Raw genomic sequence first — 23,923 nt, forward strand, 5'->3', positions numbered from 1 at the left:
ATTTTATTTATTATTTTTAGGCTCAGTCTGGGAGGCTGAGGCTCGGTCTGGGAGGCCGAGGCTCGATCTAATAGATCGAGGTAGTTGTCTAGTGGGACTAGGGAGTCAGTCTGGGAGGCTGGGAGAATTGGCTAGTGGGACTAGGGAGTCAGTCTGGGAGGCTGGGAGAATTGGCTAGTGGGACTAGGGAGTCAGTCTGGGAGGCTGGGAGAATTGGCTAGTGAGACTAGGGAGTCAGTCTGGGAGGCTGGGAGAATTGGCTAGTGGGACTAGGAAGAGCAGTCTGGGAGGCTGGGAGGCTAGTGGGACTAGGAGGATTATGTGATATCTTACTTGGTAACTTATGTGATTACTTGATTGTATGGCTGATTATTTGTGCATATTTGTGTTTATGATTACAGACTCATGGACTCCGTCGGTACTGGCGATTCGGACACCACTGGACCCAGACCTATCGTATCTGATGACCTCACGTCCTCCGAGCACGAGGTGCACACTTCTGATTCTACCAGCACGGACGAGGATGATTTCCAGCCCTTCGCACTACCCGAGGGTGCTGATGAGCCTGCAGATGGCCCTCCTGCTGAGTACCTACCTCTAGTAGTGATTCCGGCTCCTATACCTTTAGCCGTTTATCCAGCATATGACTTACTTCTTGACGCCGAGGCTGACGGCGATATCGATCTGTTTGAGGATGAGCCTATCGAGGATGAGATCCCGGACGCAGCCCTACTTCCTGCTGGCGATCTTCTGATGATCGCTGATGCTCCTGCCGAGGACTCACCCGCACATTCACCGGTCCCAGACTCCTTTGAGTCTGTGGCATCCGCACCTTCTCACGAGGTGAGCGCACAGCACTTTGCACACGATTCGGATCCTGACCAGGCATCCTCTGCCGCACCTATTCCCAGCTTTGCATTTGACCATGATGACGTAGAGGATTCTGATCCTATCTTTCCTCCGGGATTCGACCCGGATCATGATATTGAGTTTATCCCGATGGACCAGCCTATGGAGGATCCCGCTGATCCAGTTGATCCTATTGATCCCGAGTTTGATTTCGAGATGGCTTTTGATGACCCTGAGCCTGCCTTGGCTCCTGAGCAGGCAGCTGCTCTAGACCCTATGCTTGAGCATGACCCCGTACATGCTGGCATCCCTGTTGAGCCTGTTCTAGCTGACCCGCCCGTTGATGATCAATTGGAGGGCGATCATGTCGTTGTTGCTGACCCTGTTGTTCCTCTACCTGTTATTGATATACCTGTTGACCATCCTGTTGAGCACGTTGCACCTGTTCACCCTGCTGTTGCTCCCCCATTTGATCCCGTTCCACTTGAGCCTGAGCACGCACTGTTTGCAGACCACATGGATCCACCGGATGAGCATGCACAGCACGGTTGGATACCTGCTGATGAGGATGTTCCACCTTTGCCCCCTCAGATCCCTGTTACACGACATGTTGATTTCACTTTTCAGGTTCCTCAGTTTGTACCTCCAGCGAGACCTGGAGAGGGTTCGTCGGCCCATCCATTTGGGCATGTGCCGACATCTGTTTCTGTCCTGCCACAGTTCCCACCTGTTACACCGTCTACTTCATCATTTCATGTGGCACCGTTTGACCCCACCAGTGAGCCTATGCTTTGGTCGACACCACCAGTCATGCCACCTACTGATCCTTACCATCCATTTCATGTGGGACACACTATAGAGGATGTTTTGATGTCCTTCGTTTATCAGCACGACTCACACACGCAGCGTCTCCAGGAGCTTGAGAGAGCTCAGCTGCCACCATGTTCATGCCATGGTCAGACACACTCTCCTCTTCAGCCATGTCGATCATTACCCCCAGATTATGCTGCTCGCCTCTTTACACTAGAGCAGCAGGTTGCTTCTGTCATCCGTACTCAGCGAGCTATGGAGAAGGACTGGCTCCAGTTACGTCGCTTGCTTTACACTTACTTTCCCCCTCCTCCACCGCCATCTGTATAGAGCTCATCAGTACTGCTTGTGTAGACGTTGGTGAGAGGACCGCGATTGCTTTTGGTTGCACAGCATTTTTGGAGACTACATGATGATCCTGACTTTTGTTGACACATACTTGTTGTATTTGACACTGACTTGATATAGTTTTTGGACAGGGGTGATGTAGCCCCTAGTTGATTGATGATTGTATGACACAGTGATGTACTAATACACTTATTCTGTGGTCTCGATATATAGCAATCGCAGTATTCTCATCATATTTGATTCGCTTGATTGCTTATTTACATTATTATGACATGGGATGTTGTGTGTATATTTTTATGACATGGGATGTTGTGTGTATAATACTTATGACATGGGATGTTGTGTGATCCATATTTGTGATATATTGATAACAGGAGATGTTATGTGTTATTACTATTATTATACGTACGTTATATTATGGCCTGACCGATGTAAACACATCTTTAGAAGATGCCGCCAAGACGTCAACAACAGCAAATGCCTACGACTCAGGCCGAACTACAGCAAGTCATTGCTGCTGCTATTGCTCAATATGCTGCCTCTCAAGGAGGAATGAGTGGAAGCAACTCTGGCAACACTGGCAACAATAACAATCCACCTCATGGTAACCCTAAGTCATTAAGACATACCATGACCTAAATGGATTTCCTTAGCAAGAATGCTAATGCCTATCATATGTTATAATGTATGTGCAGGGTGCACTTACAAACAGTTCTTGGACTGCAAGCCCGTAAACTTTGATGGCACAGGAGGTGCTGTCGCCTTTGTCCGCTGGGCTGAGAAAACTGAATCAGTTCTTCGCATGAGCAAATGCGCACCGGATCAGCAAGTCACCTATATCTCTGGGCTATTTTTGGATGGAGCCCTATCCTGGTGGAATCTACAAGTACAGATACTTGGCAAAGCTGCTGCCTACGCGCTGACCTGGACCGAACTGAAGGAACTCATGCGCAAAAAGTACTGTTCCCTCGCTGAAATCCAGAGATTGGAGACCGAGTTCTGGCATTTGAAAATGGAAGGCCCAAAGATAGCAGAGTATGTTCAGAGGTTCCACGACTTGTCGCATGTGGTACCCTACATGGTCACTCCTGAGTTCAAGAGAATTGAACGTTTCATTTGGGGACTAGCTCCTCAAATCATAAGTATGGTGACCTCCTCCAAACCTGCGACTATCACTGAAGCCATTGATTTGAGCGTGGCTCTCACAGAGGAGGCAATTCGTTTGAACAAGTTTGATGAAGTGGAGCCTAAGAAGAAAGAGACTCATGTGGAGTCGTCAGGTGGTAACAAGCGGAAGTTTTCAAACTTCAAGCAGGGCACAGGAGTGGTGGTTAAGAAAGGGGAATCAAATGCGCCAGCACAGGATACAGCTGGTAGTAGGAGGAAAGGTAAGGGATATATGGGTACACATCCCAAGTGCAACTCATGCCAACGACATCACTCTGGTCGTTGCGGGCTAAAAGTATGTGAAGCTTGTGGAAAGACTGGCCATTCGAAGGATTCTTGTTGGGCTAGTGCTGGCCGGGGAGGCCAAGGAGGATTTGGGAATAGAAATAACCGTGGTGGTACTGGGAACCGCCCACAAGGAAACAATGGAGGTGATGGGAATCGGGTCAATAACGCAAACCAAGCGGGCGCCATGAATCGTAATAAGAGAAACAACCAAGCTGAAAACAATGGTGGAAACGGGCAGAGGCCCGGATGTTTCAATTGTGGTGATCTTGGGCATTACAAAAGGAATTGCCCGGAGTTGAACCAAGCCCGCGGAAGGGTTTTCAACATAGAAGCAAGGGAAGCGCGCCAGGATCCCAATGTTGTCACTGGTACGTTCCTTGTAAACCAACGCTATGCATCCGTTTTATTTGATACTGGCGCCAATTATAGCTTCGTGTCGTTAGAATTTAAGAATATGCTTGGTTTAGCCGCTAGTAAGTTAGATATTCCGTACTCGATTGAATTGCAGAATTGTTGTTCACTAAACACAAGAGATTATTATCATTACACACCTCACTCAAAGCTCTCTCTCTCCCTCTTGCTCAACTCTCGGCCGAGCACCCACACTTCCATCCATCCATCATCCAACTTCAAACATTACATTCCAAGTTCATTCAAGTGTTCAAGGTCGCATACGAGGAGTCTTGGAGCTAACGGAAGGCGAAGGACTTTTCTACTTTGCTTTTATCCACCTCTTCTTCGCATAGATTCTTCCCTAGCCCCGAGCTAGAGGTATAACACTTAAAACACTCCCTCGAACTAATCTAAGGTGGTTAATAAGATTTGTAACGGTTAAAACTCGGAAACTTGCATTTTGAAGCTTTAAAGTCTACTAAAAACATGAATCTTGTTGGTTAAAAGCATAATATTTTTTTTGTTGGTTAAAAGCATAATAGTTGTGTAAAAGTTGTAGTATTTGAAAGTTGTGAATATTTAAGCCCGATCTACGTTGTGGTAGCTCGGATCACCATTTAACCCGGTTTGGTTAAGATCATGGATCTTGACATAAGCTTGTTTCGGACGGTACAAGGGTTAAAAGGTGAAACTCTACCACACGAGAAACATGAACTTGTGTAAAAGTATTTTTACTTGTAAAATAGTGTTTAAAACAAGAGGATCTACGTATCTGCAAGTGGTATTTTCAAAGGACCAAGTGTCGAGAAAATCATGTTTTCTAAAAGTCGGATAACACACTAACAAGCATGATTTTTACAAACCACAAGTGTATAAACACTTGTGAAATGAAAAGTTTCGACAAAATAACGATCTTTGTAAAAGATGACGGGAAGTTGTAAAGATGGATTTATTCTAAAAACGAGGTTTTTACGAGATTAAACTATTTTATACAAAGATCCACAAAATATAACGGGATCTACACTATAGTTTTCGGAAAAACTACAAGTTCATGCGATTATGCAATTTACATACTTGTCGACTAGTTTAATGTGTCAGAAATTGTTTGATTGAATCAAGAAGTTGTTGAAATGATTTTTGTAAAAGAAAATGATACGCTTGAAAGCGTGGCCACCTCCAGTTACAGGGGAAACTCTGGCGAAATTTTTCTAAAAACCTAACACTTAGAATTATTTACAAGTGTTAGAATTATTTTTGATATGTTTTCAAAATATATTTCGCCACGATTTTATTTACAAATATTCGGAGGTGGGATTTTCACAAAATTAAACGTGATAAATATATATTTGGTAAATATAATTTTTCACAACACTGTTTGTGATTATTTTGTGAAAATACACAAATATTATTTTTAGAGTAAAAAAAAATAATATTTACGAACGTTGACGAATCCAAAATAATACAAACGCTTTCACGATAAACATATAAGTTACAACGGTAATTATTATTACCACACGATTACTAAAACGTAACTTACGCATTATACGGAAATGGTTATGAACGTATATTTTATCAACGTATTATTTTTGGGGAAAAATTATGTGAAATGGAAATATAATATTTTTGAGAAAAATATTTATATTTGGAATTAGAAATGAAAATATATTAAGTGAGACTTAATATTATAAATTGAACGCACATGTATTAAATCCCCCATCCTTGGGAAGGAGATTAACTACCAAGTACATGCAAAATATAAACACGAAATAGTTGTCTAACTATTTCCCAAAAACCTAAACTATAAAGCTAAGGCACGGCCATCCGTCTAATAGAATTAGTACATGTAGATCGTCGCACAGCTGACATTCGGAGTACTTGGTAGAGACGCACTGACTGTGAGTTCATGTCCCCCTTTTCTCTTAACTGTTTTCAGTTTTCTAAACTGCGGGGGTGAAATACATGTTACTATGATTACGAGTACTTTTACACATGGTATGGTTAGCGTAAGGAGGGTTACTACTTAGATCATGTGAGTGGGTAGGCGCAACTTGAGGCCATTAATCCTCATTGTAGGACCGAGGGACAGTAGCGGTAGATCTATCTGGGTGTAGCGAGCCCAGCCCCAGGCCCAGCATAACGGACCTCGGGGTGACTTTGTGCCCAACGCAAAATCCGCTAGGTTTGAGTCTTCCTACTTGCACTTCACACATATCAATGGCCTTGCAAACCATTGGTGATCTCTTTTTCCTTATTTGCTACATACCAGGATTTTTGATAAATACAAAGGTTTATTTACTCACTTACACATGAACTCGCTCAACATTATTGTTGATTTTTCAACTTACATGTATTTCAGGGAATTAAAAGATCTGGCACGGTATGGCACGTTTTCCCGCTGCACTAGTTTCCAAGGTCATCCGGGGTTTAGGGAATGTGACTCTTTCCTGGACAAGTCACAGTCCTTAAACTGTGTTTATGTTATGTTTAAGTTGTAATGTTTGTTGAACAAGGTTATGGTTGTTAGGGCGTGATCCCGTTTTAAAACAATGGTACTGTATTTGGTTTTTGAAACTTAATGGATGATTCTTGCATGTTTTAATTCATATAGCTTTGTTATGATTAAGCTATGGTATTAAGAAGTCACACCAAATTAACCACGCTTCCGCAAAGCCAGGGTGTGACAATAACCCCCCCCCCCATGTCCGAGTTTCATGGCCCCCAAACCCCCACTCCTTGTCCGAGCTTTTAGGTAGGGAAACCCCCCCTAATCCGAGTTTTAAGGGGGGAGTTGTGTCAGGGTTTTGTTGAGGCTTCATTAGTCCGAATTTCTGATCCAGGAATGTTGTCGACCTTGTTGATTGTTGTGGTGTCCAACCTCTGTGATTTAAACATGATGTTACCCAGATTGTATGACTAAAAGTCCTAATTTCACAATATGATATATGATGTTTGACTTCTGATGATACAAGACTTTCAATTGAGATGCATAGACTGAATTCCATATGTTGTGTATGTTCTGTATTGTCACACCCCTAAAATCCACACGCGGAGTACCACCGCTTGGAGGCGTGACATGACCAGGATCAAGCCACCAATCATATTGAACATGTAATTAAATGGTAAAAGTTATCCATCAATACGAAAGGTGTTTATCCAAACCAACTTAAGTAAATGTAGCGGAAGCATTAATGTAAAACCCAACATAAGTATTAATGTTCGAAACGTCATAAGTGTTTATTAAGTAATCACGATCCATTTGTCCACAACGACCTGCTCCTCCTTGTGCAAGCTCCATTAGTACCTAAGGTCCTGCAAGGCATGCAGCAGAGAGTCAACAACTAGTTGAGCGAGTTCACAGTAAGTAAAAGCGTAACAGTAAGTCCGTATGTAACGTGTGGCTCTACTGGGCCGATATTGGTTTCTATTGGTGGGGGCTTCCCATGTTATTAATCCACTAGACTATGCGTAACCATAAGTGTTCTTCACAACCGAGAACAGTAACGCGTATGGGGTTTACGTAGGTTTTACGTAAGTATCCTTCACAACCGAGGATAGGAGTACGCGGGGGTTTATGTAGGTTTTACGCAAGTGCCTGACACAACCGAGGCAGTAGTGAGTATAATAAGTTCACGTAGGTTTTACGTGAGTATCCTTCACAACCGAGGATAGCGAATAGCATAAGTATACGTAGGTTTTATGTATGTGTCCTGCACAACCGAGGATGATGGTATGGTAGTCTAGTAACAGTGTCCGTATGAATCTATTCAACCTTATCCTTATCAATCCCATTCCCAACACCCCGGGAATCCCATGCCTTGGTAAGAGTGTGTGTGAACTCACCTTGGGTTGCTCGGCAGATACACACAAAAGGGTTTCTTGAACTAAAGTGGTCAACCTCGTCCTAACAGGGTTACCATACAAGTCAGGTTTTGACTTCAAGTAATGCACGTATGTATCACATAAGTTAGCACAATATGAACATGTGAAGATCATGATTAAACACGTATTGCACATAACAGACTAAAGCATATAACATTTATACTTGTGCAATTTAAATTCAGCCCATTAGTAGTTAGCCCAACATGTTGTGCGATCCAACCTATCCCGGCCCAACATCATAAACAATCCAATATCATTCCCGGCCCAATAAAAATTAGACATCAAACGGCTTGTGCGACTGCTAAGTCTTGTGCGGGTGGGCCTTGGGCTGTCCGGCCCAATAGCTATAAACGAATAACCTCTTGTGCGATCCCAACACCTTGTGCGACTGAGTTGGGTTGTGCAATCCGGACATTTGTGCGATTGGGATTGGGCTCGTGTGATCCGTACCAGCCCAATCCAGTATGTATACCCAGCCCAACTTATTAAATAACTTGTGCGATCCAAGAGGCCTTGTGCGAGTGGACCACCTTGTGCGATGAGGAGGTTTGTGTGATTCAGCCATGATGTGCGACTGGCTTGTGTTGTGCGATTAGATTTAATATACCCGCAACTTATGGAAATCAGTTTCACACGTTAATCTAATCAATCAGTTACAAAGTTTCCAATCTTACAATCAATCAACAATTAATCGGTTTCAATCATGGCAATTATTCGATCAAAACAAGGCATCTATTCTTTAATCCATATGAACCCTAATCCAATCATGAACAAAAATCTCAACAATTCATATGAACATGTATCATAACATTCGACCCGAAGCGCAAGAAAACTTTTAATCATCATACTTAACCCATCGAACAAATCCTAGCAGCCGACTATCATTCAACAGTTTCTATTTCATCATGCAAACAATTCGTGAATAAGCTATGCTAGTCGATTATTATCAATACTAACTCATTGATTTAACATTATGATTTAACACAATTACAATCCCGGGGCTAGTTGCGTGTGCTATGTCAGGCACATGCTTTGTTCTTATTGGTTATTTATAAAATTTACCGGGGTAACCCTTTACCCAAAAAAAAAAAAAAAAAAAAAAAAACACAATTACAATCCCTAATCGGTTTAGTCTATCTAGGGATCAACTCAACATTCGACACGTAAATAATAACGAAATACTAACCAATTAAAATCAAACCGAGAGGATGATCTTCGAAGGAGAGGGTGATCCGAGCACTTTGATCTTCGATCACCAAGAGGGTTGTTGCCGTCGGGTAGAGAGAGAATGAGAGAGCTAGGGTTATTGTGTGTGAGAATGTTATGGCAAAAGTGTGAAAGGGTTACAACACTCCCATGTGTTAATCGGCTAAGGTAGGATGGGCCGAATCCATTACTTGGGCCGCCATCCATCCGCGTGCAAGTGTAAAGCCCGAATGGACTTGTGCGATCAAACGGGTGTTATGTGATCGGGCCATTAATATACATACATATTATATACACAACACACGTAACACATCATTCATTAAATCATATAATCTAGTTCACATAAGCACGTAACATTTACACAAAGTAGGTCTAAAGTTCGAGTTGTCACATTATCCCCAACTAAAAAGAAATTTTGTCCCGAAATTTGGTACGCACTCACTAAGGAAGCTAGGTAAGTTATATCGTTCACTGGTTTTCCTGGGGTGTCACATCCTCCCCCCGTTGATCTGGAATTTCGTCCCGAAATTCCGCAGTAGTAGCTTCAGCCTCAGTAGTGGTTGTATTGGTTCTGAATAACTGGGGGTACTTTTCTGTCATCCTGTCTTAGCGTTCCCAGGTGTACTCTGGGCCACGTTTGGAGTTCCAACGAACTCGGACAAGAGGGATTCTCTTGTTCTTGAGGACCTTAACATCCCGGTCCGTGATTTCAACTGGTTCCTCGACGAACTGCAACCGCTCATCGATAGTAAGTTCCTTAAAAGGAATGATAAGGGTCTCATCTGACAGGCACTTCTTCAGATTCGACACGTGAAAGACATTATGAACTGCCCCGAGTTCCGCTGGTAGGTTCAGTCTATAGGCTACCTTGCCTATTCTTTCTATGATCTCGAACGGTCCGACATATCGCGGATTTAGTTTGCCCCGTTTGCCAAAACGAACCACACCCTTCCAGGGTGAGACTTTAAGTAAAACCCGGTCCCCGACCTGAAATTCCAAAGGCTTTCTACGCTTGTCCGCGTAGGCTTTCTGACGGTCGCGTGCTGCCGCCATGCGTTGTCGTATCTGTGCTATCTTTTCTGTGGCATCCACTACGATCTCTGGACCCGTGATCTGACTATCCCCCACCTCTGCCCAACAGAGAGGTGACCGGCATTTTCGTCCGTACAATGCCTCGAATGGTGCGGCTTGTATGCTGGTGTGATAACTGTTATTATATGAGAACTCCACCAAAGGGAGGTGCTTTTCCCAGCCGTTGCCGAAATCAATAACGCATGCTCGAAGCATGTCTTCAAGAGTTTGGATCGTTCGCTCAGACTGCCCATCCGTCTGAGGATGATATGCTGTGCTCATGTCTAACCGTGAGCCGAAAGATTTGTGCATTGTTGCCATAGTTCCGATGTGAATCGTGCATCCCGATCCGAAATGATGGAGGTGGGCACCCCGTGCCTCGAAACAACTTCTTTGAGATAGATGTCTGCGAGGGTGGAGAACTTATCCGTTTCCTTTATAGCTAGGAAGTGTGCAGACTTGGTGAGTCGATCCACGATCACCCATATGGTATCATTCCCACGCTGAGATCTGGGTAGGCCTGTAACAAAATCCATGGAAATTTCTTCCCATTTCCATTGCGGTATCGTGGGTTGCTGAAGTAGGCCCGCTGGTTTCTGGTATTCAACCTTGACTCTCGCACAGGTCAAGCATTTGCTGACATAGGTAGCGATATGGGCCTTCATGCTAGGCCACCAATAAGTAGTTCTGATGTCGTGGTACATTTTGTCCGACCCTGGATGTACCGAGTAGCGAGACTTGTGAGCTTCATCCATTACCAGCTCGCATAGACCGCCATAAAGTGGGACCCAAATACGCCCCGTTACATAGTAGGCGCCGTCTGCCTTCTGTTCTAATCGTTGCCTTGAGCCGCGTAGGGCTTCAGCCCTGACGTTTTCTGGTTTCAATGCTTCCGCCTGAGCATCTCGTATCTGTGTAGGAAGGCTAGACTGAATCGTAAGCTGCAGCGCTCGCACACGCCGTGGCAAAGTGTCTTTCCGACTGAGAGCGTCAGCCACAACATTGGCTTTGCCTGGATGGTACTTAATGGCGCATTCGTAATCGTTAAGTAGTTCAACCCATTGTCATTGACGCATGTTCAATTCCTTCTGCCTGAAGATATGCTCGAGACTCCTGTGATCGGTGTAAATTGTGCACTTGGTACCGTACAGGTAGTGTCGCCATATCTTGAGTGCGAAAACAACAGCTCCCAGCTCTAAATCGTGCGTCGTGTAGTTCCGTTCGTGAACCTTGAGTTGACGTGAAGCGTAAGCAATAACCTTATCCCGCTGCATCAACACACATCCCAAACCCTGGATGGATGCATCACAGTATACTACAAAATCGTCCGTGCCCTCTGGCAATGAGAGGATAGGTGCACTGCAAAGTCTATCCTTTAAGTGCTGAAAAGCAGTTTCCTGCGTGTTGCCCCAACGGTAGGTGACCCCCTTCTGTGTCAGTAGTGTAAGCGGCTGAGCAATCTTTGAAAAGTCTTTAATAAAGCGTTTGTAGTACCCCGCCAAACCCAAAAATTGGGGTATTTCCGTTGGCGTACGTGGTGCAGGCCAGTTTCTGATCGAGTCTACTTTGGATGGATCGACATGGATCCCATCCTTGTTCACTACGTAGCCTAAGAAGTGGACTTCCCGAAGCCAGAAGTCGCATTTCGAAAACTTAGCGTACAGCTGTTCCTTCCGTAGGAGTTCCAAAATAAGGCGTAGATGCTGCTCGTGTTCCTCCTGACTCTTGGAGTAGATCAGAATGTCGTCGATGAAGATAATGACGAACTTGTCAAGATAGGGTTTGCACACCCTGTTCATAAGGTCCATAAATACGGCAGGTGCGTTCGTTAACCCGAACGGCATGACAAGAAACTCGTAGTGGCCATAACGAGTTCTGAATGCGGTTTTGGAGACGTCCTCATCCCGGACTCTCAGCTGATGATACCTTGACCGTAGGTCTATCTTGGAGTAGTAACACGACCCTTGCAACTGGTCGAATAAGTCGTCTATGCGTGGAAGAGGATAATGGTTCTTCACCGTCACCTTGTTCAGTTCACGGTAGTCGATGCACATTCTGAACGTACCGTCTTTCTTTCTCACGAATAACACTGGAGCTCCCCAAGGCGAAGAGCTTGGACGAATGAAGCCCTTTTCCAAGAGCTCTTGTAGCTGCTTTGACAGTTCCTCCAATTCTGATGGAGCTAAACGATATGGTGCGCGAGCTATGGGTGCTGCTCCTGGAGCGAGCTCGATTTGAAATTCGACTTGACGGTGAGGCGGTAAGCCAGGTAAATCTTCAGGAAACACCTGAGGATAGTCGCGTACAACTGGGATATCCTCCAGTCTCTTTTCCTTCTCTTATGCATCTGAAACGAGTGCCAAGATTGCGGTGTGACCCTTTCGCAGACATTTCTGAGCCTTCAAGAAAGAGATGATGCCAACCACAGCACCACTCTTGTCGCCTTGGACTTCGAGAGGTTCTTGACCAGTACGGGGAATGCGAATAATCTTCTCACTGCATAAGATCTCTGCCTGATGTTGGGATAACCAATCCATCCCAATAATGATATCAAAACTTCCCAAGACTATGGGAATAAGGTCGATCGAGAAAGCTTGACCGGCTAAGACAATACTACAACCCCTGACTATTTGCGTGGCTTCTAAACTCTTACCATTAGCTAGTTCTACGACGTGTTTGGTGTTTAGAGGTGTTGATGTACGTTTTAACAATTTACCCATTTTCAAAGACATGTAACTTGTATCCGCACCCGAATCAAACAAAGCAGTAACGTAAATGTTGTCGAGAAGAAACTTACCCATAACGACGTTGGGATCATTCCTGGCATCACCCTGCCCTAACACAAATGCACGACCCCTTGCCTCGTTGCCGTTGTTGTTTCCCCCGTTGTTGTTGTTGCCATTGCCCTGATTGTTGTTATTGTTGTTGTTGTTCTGGTTCCTGTTTAGCTGAGGGCAGTGCCTTTTGAAGTGACCTTCTGCACCACAATGAAAGCATCCCTTGTTGCCCTGTTGCTGATTCTGCTGTGCTTGTGGCTGCTGCTGGTTCTGGTTCGCAGGACGAGGGCTTCTACAATCCTTGGCCTCATGACCCATCTTGAGGCATCTTTGACAGCGACCCTTGTTACACTGGCCACCGTGGTGTCTACCGCAGTTGTTGCACTTTGGGAGGTTCCCTAGATATCCGCCCTGCCTGTGACTACTTGAAGAGTGCTGGCTGGGACTCTGATAACTGTCAATCTTCCGCTGCTGGGCCTGAGACTGAACTGAAGCTGATCCCTTGCTGGAATCCCCATCCCATTTTCTCTTGCTGTCACTGGGAGTAGTAGGAGTAGCTGAAGTAGTAGCAGTAGCGCTGATACGTTTAGGCAGTTTGTTCTGATCCACTGCCTGGTCTGTGATGCGGTGAGCGAGGCGTTGAATATCCTGGATGTTATCAAGATTAGCCGAAGTAACATGGCTCTGGATCTCTGGCGCCAACCCTTTGAGATACAACTCAATGCGCTTAACTGGAGGGTCCACCATAGTTGGACACAGCACGGCCAGTTCGTTTGACCTTTTGGTGTAAGCTTCAATTTCCGATCCAGTCATCTTCAGATGGTACAACTCATCTTCCAACTTGTGGATGTCTTCCCGAGTGCAGTACTCTCTCTTGATCAGTTCCTTGAAATCATTCCAGGGTGTGGCGTTAGCAGCTGCCAACCCTAAAATCTGAACTTGGGCGTTCCACCAAGTTAGTGATATTCCTTCTAGCGTGCCAGTGGCGTATTTCACCCTGCGAGCCTCAGGGCATTCACACATCTCGAACACAGACTCGAGTTTTTCAAACCAGTGGAGGAGTCCAACTGCCCCCTCTGTGCCGCTGAAAGTACTTGGACGACAGTCCATGAAGTTCTTGAAAGTGCAGACAGGTTGCTGCGCGTGTTGACCTATTGTGTATGCATAGGACGAGATTAAATACGAAAGTTAATGCAGGATCTAAGGATCCTAGTATGAGTCTATACTGCAGGGTATACTACCTGCTTGAGCAGCTGCAAGTACCGCAGCAACTTGAGCTTGAACGAGAGCCTCTAGCTGGGCTTGAGTCATGTTCACACGTCCAGACATGATCTTCATTGTAAGAGTAGCGTAAGTGAGAATGGTTCGCGAGTAGGGCGATGACAGAAAAGCGTAAGCACGTAGGTATTCTCATGTAATAAAGTCATGTGTATCTAAGTGTACTACGAGCAAAGTTCTATACGTTTCTAGCAAGCAGGTAATAAACATAAACCTTATTACCTAGGATGTCGAGTCTTGCACGTGGAGCGAAGCGTCGTTGTGGATCGTTGAGAGCACTGTTCTGGTTATAGTCTGGTTTTAATAAAAACGTTTTCCCATATTAAAACCAAGTTCTCTATAACCAATGGCTCTGATACCAATCTGTCACACCCCCAAAATCCACACGCGGAGTACCACCGCTTGGAGGCGTGACATGACCAGGATCAAGCCACCAATCATATTGAACATGTAATTAAATGGTAAAAGTTATCCATCAATACGAAAGGTGTTTATCAAAACCAACTTAAGTAAATGTAGCGGAAGCATTAATGTAAAACCCAACATAAGTATTAATGTTCGAAACGTCATAAGTGTTTATTAAGTAATCACGATCCATTTGTCCACAACGACCTGCTCCTCCTTGTGCAAGCTCCATTAGTACCTAAGGTCCTGCAAGGCATGCAGCAGAGAGTCAACAACTAGTTGAGCGAGTTCACAGTAAGTAAAAGCGTAACAGTAAGTCCGTATGTAACGTGTGGCTCTACTGGGCCGATATTGGTTTCTATTGGTGGGGGCTTCCCATGTTATTAATCCACTAGACTATGCGTAACCATAAGTGTTCTTCACAACCGAGAACAGTAACGCGTATGGGGTTTACGTAGGTTTTACGTAAGTATCCTTCACAACCGAGGATAGGAGTACGCGGGGGTTTACGTAGGTTTTACGCAAGTGCCTGACACAACCGAGGCAGTAGTGAGTATAATAAGTTCACGTAGGTTTTACGTGAGTATCCTTCACAACCGAGGATAGTGAATAGCATAAGTATACGTAGGTTTTACGTATGTGTCCTGCACAACCGAGGACGATGGTATGGTAGTCTAGTAACAGTGTCCGTATGAATCTATTCAACCTTATCCTTATCAATCCCATTCCCAACACCCCGGGAATCCCATGCCTTGGTAAGAGTGTGTGTGAACTCACCTTGGGTTGCTCGGCAGATACACACAAAAGGGTTTCTTGAACTAAAGTGGTCAACCTCGTCCTAACAGGGTTACCATACAAGTCAGGTTTTGACTTCAAGTAATGCACGTATGTATCACATAAGTTAGCACAATATGAACATGTGAAGATCATGATTAAACACGTATTGCACATAACAGACTAAAGCATATAACATTTATACTTGTGCAATTTAAATTCAGCCCATTAGTAGTTAGCCCAACATGTTGTGCGATCCAACCTATCCCGGCCCAACATCATAAACAATCCAATATCATTCCCGGCCCAATAAAAATTAGACATCAAACGGCTTGTGCGACTGCTAAGTCTTGTGCGGGTGGGCCTTGGGCTGTCCGGCCCAATAGCTATAAACGAATAACCTCTTGTGCGATCCCAACACCTTGTGCGAATGAGTTGGGTTGTGCAATCCGGACATTTGTGCGATTGGGATTGGGCTCGTGTGATCTGTACCAGCCCAATCCAGTATGTATACCCAGCCCAACTTATTAAATAACTTGTGCGATCCAAGGGGCCTTGTGCGAGTGGACCACCTTGTGCGATGAGGAGGCTTGTGTGATTCAGCCATGATGTGCGACTGGCTTGTGTTGTGCGATTAGATTTAATATACCCGCAACTTATGGAAATCCTATTGCCAGGGCTCCCTATCGTCTTGCACCGTCTGAGATGCAAGAACTGTCTAAGCAGCTTCAAGAGCTTTCTGACAAAGGTTTTATTCGTCCTAGCTTTTCACCTTGGGGTGCTCCCGTTCTTTTTGTCAAGAAGAAGGATGGATCCTTCAGAATGTGTATCGATTATCGTAAGCTGAATAAGCTTACCATCAAGAATCGATATCCCCTACCTCGCATTGATGATCTCTTTGACCAGTTACAGGGTGCTACTTGCTTTTCGAAGATCGACCTTCGTTCTGGGTATCATCAACTTCGTGTGCATGAAGAGGATATTCCCAAGACAGCATTCCGCACTCGATATGGGCATTATGAGTTCACAGTCATGCCTTTTGGTTTGACCAATGCTCCTGCTGTTTTCATGGACTTAATGAATAGGGTTTGTAAGCCTTATTTGGATAAGTTCATCATTGTTTTTATTGATGACATCTTGATTTATTCTAAGACGTGAGCTGATCACGAGCGCCATCTTCGTCTTACTCTGGAACTCCTAAAGAAAGAGCAACTTTTTGCCAAGTTCTCCAAGTGTGAATTTTGGCTTAGGGAAGTTCAATTTTTAGGACATATTGTCAACAAACAAGGTATACATGTAGATCCCTCCAAGATCAGTGCGATTAAGGATTGGGATACGCCTACTACTCCTACTGAGATTCGTTCTTTTCTTGGTCTTGCGGGTTATTACCGCCGCTTCATCGAGAACTTCTCGAAGATTGCAGTTCCTCTAACTACTCTAACTCAGAAGAACAAACCCTTTGAATGGGGTTGTAAGCAAGAAGAAGCATTTCAGACCTTGAAGCAGAAGCTTTGTGATGCACCTATTCTGACTTTACCCGAGGGTAATGATGATTTTGTTGTCTACTGTGATGCATCGAAATTGGGTCTTGGCTGTGTTCTGATGCAAAGGAACAAAGTCATAGCCTACGCATCTAGACAATTGAAGGTACATGAGAGAAACTACACCACTCATGATCTTGAGTTGGGTGCAGTTATCTTCGCTCTCAAAATCTGGAGACACTATTTGTATGGTACAAAATGCGTGGTTTTCACTGACCACAAAAGTCTTCAGCATATCTTCAATCAGAAAGAACTCAACATGAGGCAAAGACGTTGGGTCGAACTCCTAAACGACTATGATTGCGAAATTCGCTACCATCCTGGTAAAGCGAATGTTGTGGCTGACGCATTAAGTCGTAAGGAACGTACTATGCTTCATTGTGTTCGTGTTCAATCTGCTGTTCAAGCTCGATCGGATATCCAAGCACGCATTACTCAGGCTCAACAGGCTTGTGTTTCACAAGACTTGATGGGTAAGGAATTACCCTATCACATTAAGCCTGATCTTGTGCTGAAAGAAGATGGATCGTATTATTTCATGGGCCGTTTGTGGGTCCCAAGCCAAGATGATCTTCGCACTTTGCTTATGGATGAGGCCCATAAGTCCCGTTATTCTATTCATCCTGGCTCAGACAAAATGTATAAGGATCTTCGTACTCAGTATTGGTGGCCTGGTATGAAGAAAGACATTGCCTTATACGTTTCAAAATGCCTTACTTGTCTTAAGGTTAAGGCTTAACACCAACATCCTGCTGGTCTTTTAGAGCAACCAGAGATCCCAGTTTGGAAATGGGAAAACATTGCTATGGATCTCATTACCAAACTCCCGCGCACTAAGAAAGGTCATGATGCCATCTGGGTAGTCGTTGATCGTCTTACTAAGTCAGCACATTTCTTGCCGATCCGTGAGAATCTATCTGCTGAAGATCTGGCCAAAATCTACGTGGATGAAATTGTATCTCGACATGGTGTTCCTTTGAACATTATTTCTGATAGAGATGCTCGTTTCTCTTCTCGTTTTTGGAGAACCATGCAATCTGCTATGGGGACCCAACTCAATCTAAGCACAACATATCATTCACAAACAGATGGCCAAACTGAGAGAACAATCCAGACTCTGGAGGATATGCTTAGAGCTTGTGTGATCGATTTTGGTGGTAGTTGGGATTCACATCTTCCATTGATTGAATTCTCCTACAACAATAGTTATCACTCCAGCATCAACATGGCTCCTTTCGAGGCTCTCTATGGTCGAAAATGTCGTTCACCTGTCTGCTGGAATGAAATAGGTGAGGCTCAGCTTACTGGACCTGACCTCATTCTAAAGACAACTGACAAGGTTAAGAAGGTTCGTGATAACTTACAGGCAGCTCGAAGCTGTCAAAAGAATTACGCGGACCAACGACGCAAGCCCTTAGAATTCCAAGTCGGTGATCGTGTATTACTTAAGGTCTCACCTTGGAAAGGTGTGATCAGATTTGGAAAGAAAGGAAAACTTGCACCTAGATACGTTGGACCATTCAAGATCGTCGAAAGAATCGGTAAGGTAGCCTACAGACTTGCATTACCTCCCGAACTTGGAAATGGTCATCCAACCTTCCACGTATCCAATCTCAAAAAGTGTTTAGCTGATGAGAACCTCCACATACCACTTGACGAAATCCATGTCGATAAAACACTTCATTTTGTTGAGAAACCTGTGGAAATTATGGATCGTGAAGTCAAATGGCTTAAACGCAAGCGCATTCCGTTGGTTAAAGTTCGCTGGGAATCTAAATGTGGACCTGAGTTTACTTGGGAACGTGAAGATCAAATGAAGGCGAAGTATCCACATCTTTTCCCAGGAGTTTCCTCTAAACGAATTTCGGGACGAAATTCCCACAAGTAGGGGAGACTGTGACATCTGTGCTTGTAATCATTGTAAACAGTTCAATTATCAATGAAATAAAGTTATTTGATCCCTACGTTTGTTTGTTTATGTTTGATGTTTTTCATGTTTTGACTTTTATTCGATTTCAAACTCTATATCGCTTTCTGGAGAATTATACGCAAACTGGTGCGAAAACGTAATCAGTTAAAAGCGACAAATACTCCGGAACATCAATTTATGCTTAACATACCTTAAATAACCTTTACATAACTTAGAAATAAGTTTTGAAGGCTTTGGTATGGCAAAATCAAGTTAATTCGCTTACAGAGACTAAAATTGACAAACTGCGAAAGTATGCCGATTTGAACTGTAACGAACATTCCGGAACATGCCCATATGTTAAACACACCCTAAATATCCTTTACATAGCTTAGAAATAGGCTTTGAGGGGTTCGGTGTGCTAAAATGAAACTTTATGCTCATTTAGGGACTAAAAGCGTCAAAAAGTGCATAAGTTTGCATTTTCGCGCATAACTTACGTTCTGAATACATCCGGACATCCAAAAATTTAAGTAAGCATTAAAATATTATGTTTTAGTGTTTGGCTTGTCAAAAATCCATTCATCGCGCAATTTGGACCGTTTTTGCGTCCGTTACGACTTCCGTCGTAATTAACCGAACAACGCAATCGTACGGCCAAACGAACCGACATCCGGCATATTTTTGAGCATGTTTTATGTTCCCTATACTTTAACATCCTTGTAGAGCTTAGAAATGGGTTTGACGGGTGTTAGAAGTGCCAAAATACGACTATACGCGCACAGGGACTAAAACTGCCAAAATGCAAAATCTGCTGGTCTGCAGGGTCCTTACGGACCGTATGGGTATGCCAACGATCAGCAGAATTGCATTCCAACCATTTCCAGCTGTTACCCACCCTTGCACATGGTTTTGTTGAGTCTATGGGCTGGTTTAGGGGCCCCCATGGTTTTCTAAAACTATGGGCTTGATGTGTACGGCTAGGATTGAATCTCGGATTACGAGGAACGATCTTAACGGCTCTACGAAATCTATAAATACCCCCCACCCCATTCACTCAAACCCACTTGATTTTTCTGAGATTTCTCTAAGTTGAAGTGTAACCACTTCATACCTGAGAATACTTGGAAAGATCAATCTTGCGGGGACCTTCTGTAAGTTTTCTTTCGCGTTTTTCGTTCATTTTAGCGTTAAAGTCAAGCTGTGTTTGACTTTCTGCATTGACCAGTTTATGGCAACGCGAAGTTCGTTTGAACTTCATAACGTGAGCGTAATCACGATGGTTATAGTCCCTAGTGACTATACCTACTGATTACCACGTTATCTAGACTCAGTGACGAGTCGTAGTTTCGGCCAAAATGCGTTTTCTCGCGTACTTTGTAACCAAACTACTCTAGGGTATTAAAACCGTTTGTTTTAATACCAAACCTGTTTTCTAACATTACTAAACATGTTCTAGCATGTTTAGCTCGTCGCTTTTAGATTTGTGCTTGTTTAGGGTCGTAAAGGTAAGCGATCTAATCAATCGCTTATACTTTCGAACCCGACCCATTTGGTCGATCATTAGGATCTGACCAAACACTTTAGGTGACCATAGTTGTATAGGGAATAACCTTCCGAGGTTATACCTTATGGTCACATCGTTTAACTAGTTGTATGATAGGTAATGTATGTGCCTTAGGTAAATTACCAAAATACCCTTTTTACGCCAAAATTCATTTTAAGCCTATGTAACATAATTTTTGGTATCTAAGCTGATTTAACAACAATATTGAACATGTTAAGGCATATCTTGTTTATCATAGGGCTAGTTAGGCATTCCGAACGCGTTTTACGCGAACGACGCGTTAAAGTAGCATAAGCTACCTAAGCGGGTCGTAACGGGTCAAAAGCACTTGGGGTTTCTAGGAACCCTAAACGAATTCAAGCAACTTTCTTCGTCTGAATTGATATTGATTTGTATCTAAGGATTCGGTTCTTTAGATTTCAATCAATTGATATCAGATTAAGCTTTCAGTTCTAGGGTTCGGTTTCTTTAATTCGATTTCCTGATTGTTTTTGGCGTGACGGCAGAATCATTAATCAGGCTTCGGGCAGAATCAACAATCAGTGTTCTAGGGTTCTGTTTTTCTCCAATACGAATTCGTTTTTGTTTCTCTGATTGTTCTTGGAGCCGAATCAAGCTTTAGGGTTTTGGGGCGGTTGTCTAGTCCGATTAGGGTTTGCGGATTTGTTTGGCGGCGGAACAGAATTTTCAGTCGAATTAGGGTTTTGCGGAGGCGTAATCTTCTGATTAGGGTCTTGCTGGTTTGGACGACATCTTTAAGGGTTTATGGATGATCTTAGCGGCTCTGGTGGAAATCATCAGGAAGCTCGTACGACACCGAGGGCAACGTTTGAAGAAATTGCAGCAAGGTTTAAAATCATTGATGATCTTTCGGCTCAAACTGAACCTCGTAATGTTAACATAATTGATGAATTGGTTAAGAATTCAGTTCCAATTGAAGCTGAAAACCTGCGGTCAGCAACTAGGGTTTCTGATTGGGAAGGGATTAAGCAAGCTACCAAGAGATATGCGCAAAGATTGGAATTCAATGCGGCTGCTTTGACAGGTCAGGGGAATTTGCAACCTTCAGTGACAAAGGAACCGGTATCTTTTGCAAATGCAGTAAAGAACTTGAAGGAGAAGGTGCCGGTGAATTTTAGGGAGATGGAGTCTTCTGAGGTTGTTGATGGAGCTGATGTTGTTATTCCGTTGGCTTCGGTTAAGCAAGTCACGGACAGGTATGCAAACACTCTCTATGGGTATTTCTTGGGTAAACGGCTAGCGTTTCCGGTGGTGGATTACTTCGCTAAGAACAATTGGGTTAAGTACGGTCTGGATAGATTGATGATGAATGCGAATGGCTTCTTCTTCTTTAAGTTTAAAACTAAGGAAGGGATGGATAAAATGTTAGAGGATGGGCCATGGATGATAAGAAATGTTCTGATTATCTTGAAGATGTGGTCGGCCTCTATCAAACTAGAAAAAGAGGATCTTAAAGCTATTCCGGTGTGGGTAAAGATGCATGATGTGCCGCTTACAGCTTATACCGAGGATGGTCTTAGTTTGATTGCATCTAAGATAGGGGTGCCTAAGTTGTTGGATACGTATACTGCTACGATGTGTGCTGATTCTTGGGGAAGAAGTAGTTACGCTAGAGCTCTTATTGAAGTGCAGGCGGGGGCTGAATTAAAAAGAAGTGTCACTGTTGCCATTCCATCTTTAGATGGTAATGGTTATTCTAAGGTGGAAGTCAAAATTGAATATGATTGGGAGCCTTTAAGGTGTTCGGGTTGCTGCGTTTTTGGTCATGATGATAGTTCGTGCCCAAAGAACCCTCAGGTTGTTCCAATTGGGGAGTATGGGAAAAAAGGTGATGATTTTCAGGTTGTGGGTGCTAAAAAGAAGAAAGCTACTACTCAAGGGCTTCATATAAAAAATCAAAAACCTAAGGTAGTCTATCGTCCGGTTGTCAAACCTAAACCGAATGCGGCTGTGAAAAATTCGAATCAGGTTTCAACGTCGAACCCCTTTGATAGTCTTAAAGATGACGATGGTAATGGTAACATGGGGGGTCGAGTGGCTGGTAATCAGGGAGGTACCACCGTGGGTCGGGCTGAGAAGAAACCTTCGAGGGATGAGCAGGAATCGGATGAGGAGGAGGTCGAAGAAGTCTACAACGAAACTAGTGCATTTATGACATCGGGTACTTATCCTTTTTCTTCAAAAGCAGGGGCAAGCACCTCTTCTTCCAAGTTCTCGAATGGATAGATTGTCTGCTTTTCGTCTGAAGGGGCTGCGGTTCTGTGGCCACTTTATTTTTGATGATGGTGGTTGACATTATATGTTTGTGTTTTGCATTGTTTGTCTACTAGATGTCGAGTCATGATGTATAGTAGACTAGGTCTTTGGGGTTTTATAGGTCTTTGGATTTGTTTTGTTTTACATATATGGGGCATGTCCTGTATATGAACTAGTGTGGAACACATCCTCACTACTTGTACTTTATTGCGGTTGCATTTTAATAGATTCACCGGGGTAACCCTTTACCCAAAAAAAAAAAAAAAAAAAAAAAAAAAACGGGTCAAAAGCACTTAGGATAAGTTTCGTTTTAGTACGTAGGCTTTGTTAGACCATATTATATAAGTTCCCACACTTATTTGGTTTACGAAACCTCGTACTACCCGATCCTCCGATAGGTCCGTTTATTAATGTAGATACCTATATAGGTGCCGTTTGATTCCGTGATCTTCTAGCATTGCTTGGTGGTTATCCTACGACTTCTAAGAAATCTCATGTGAGTACATAGACCCCTCTTTTACTGTTTTCAAACATTTTGGGGTGAAACACATGTGCCTACTTGTTACTTTCATGATTTCACGCTTTTATATCATACACTTGCTATGTTCATTAGTACACTATTAGTACATGATTTCATTTATGTTCTTGCTATGTATGTCCATTGTGTGCATACTTAGTACATTGTTTTACATGACATTTTCATGCTATGTATGTTCATCATACTTAGTACATTTGTTTTACATGATATTTCACGCTATGTGTGTACATTTGATTACATACTTAGTGCATTGTTTTCACATGTTTATATTTTGGGTATGACATTTGGTTTGTTTAAGTGGGACCATATACATTCATTAACTTTGATCACGCCGCTCGTTAGTAGGTAGTGGTACCATAGGAATTGACAACTCCCGTTCCTGACATCCTGGGTATGTTTGGATGAAAGGAATGACCGAATTCGATTTAAACATAAAAACCGATAGACCTTTAATTTGTTTAAAGGTTTATCACCACAGTCACAACGCTTGGATGTATGCATTTTCACAATACCGCATAAATGTTTGTATTCAGTATAACATGCATCTCCACAAAACATAACGTTGATTTAAACTGAGTTTTACTTCAATACTTTGTTTTGTGCATTTTCACCTATGGTTTAGTTGATACATATTTCACTTACCATACATGACATTTTGTTTACACATGACATGATTGACATTGACAAAGACATTTTGACATTGTTACGCACATTACATGATTTACACTTGACGTTAGACATGGTTTTTCGCATAAACATTTTGACATTTGGTTAAACATAAACATGTTTACATTGGTGGTTTGTTTGGGTAAGTGATTTAAGTAACGAGGCGTGTGTAATATGATA

Source organism: Helianthus annuus, chromosome 11 (genome assembly GCF_002127325.2).
Source record: "Helianthus annuus cultivar XRQ/B chromosome 11, HanXRQr2.0-SUNRISE, whole genome shotgun sequence".
Lineage (NCBI taxonomy): Eukaryota > Viridiplantae > Streptophyta > Magnoliopsida > Asterales > Asteraceae > Helianthus > Helianthus annuus.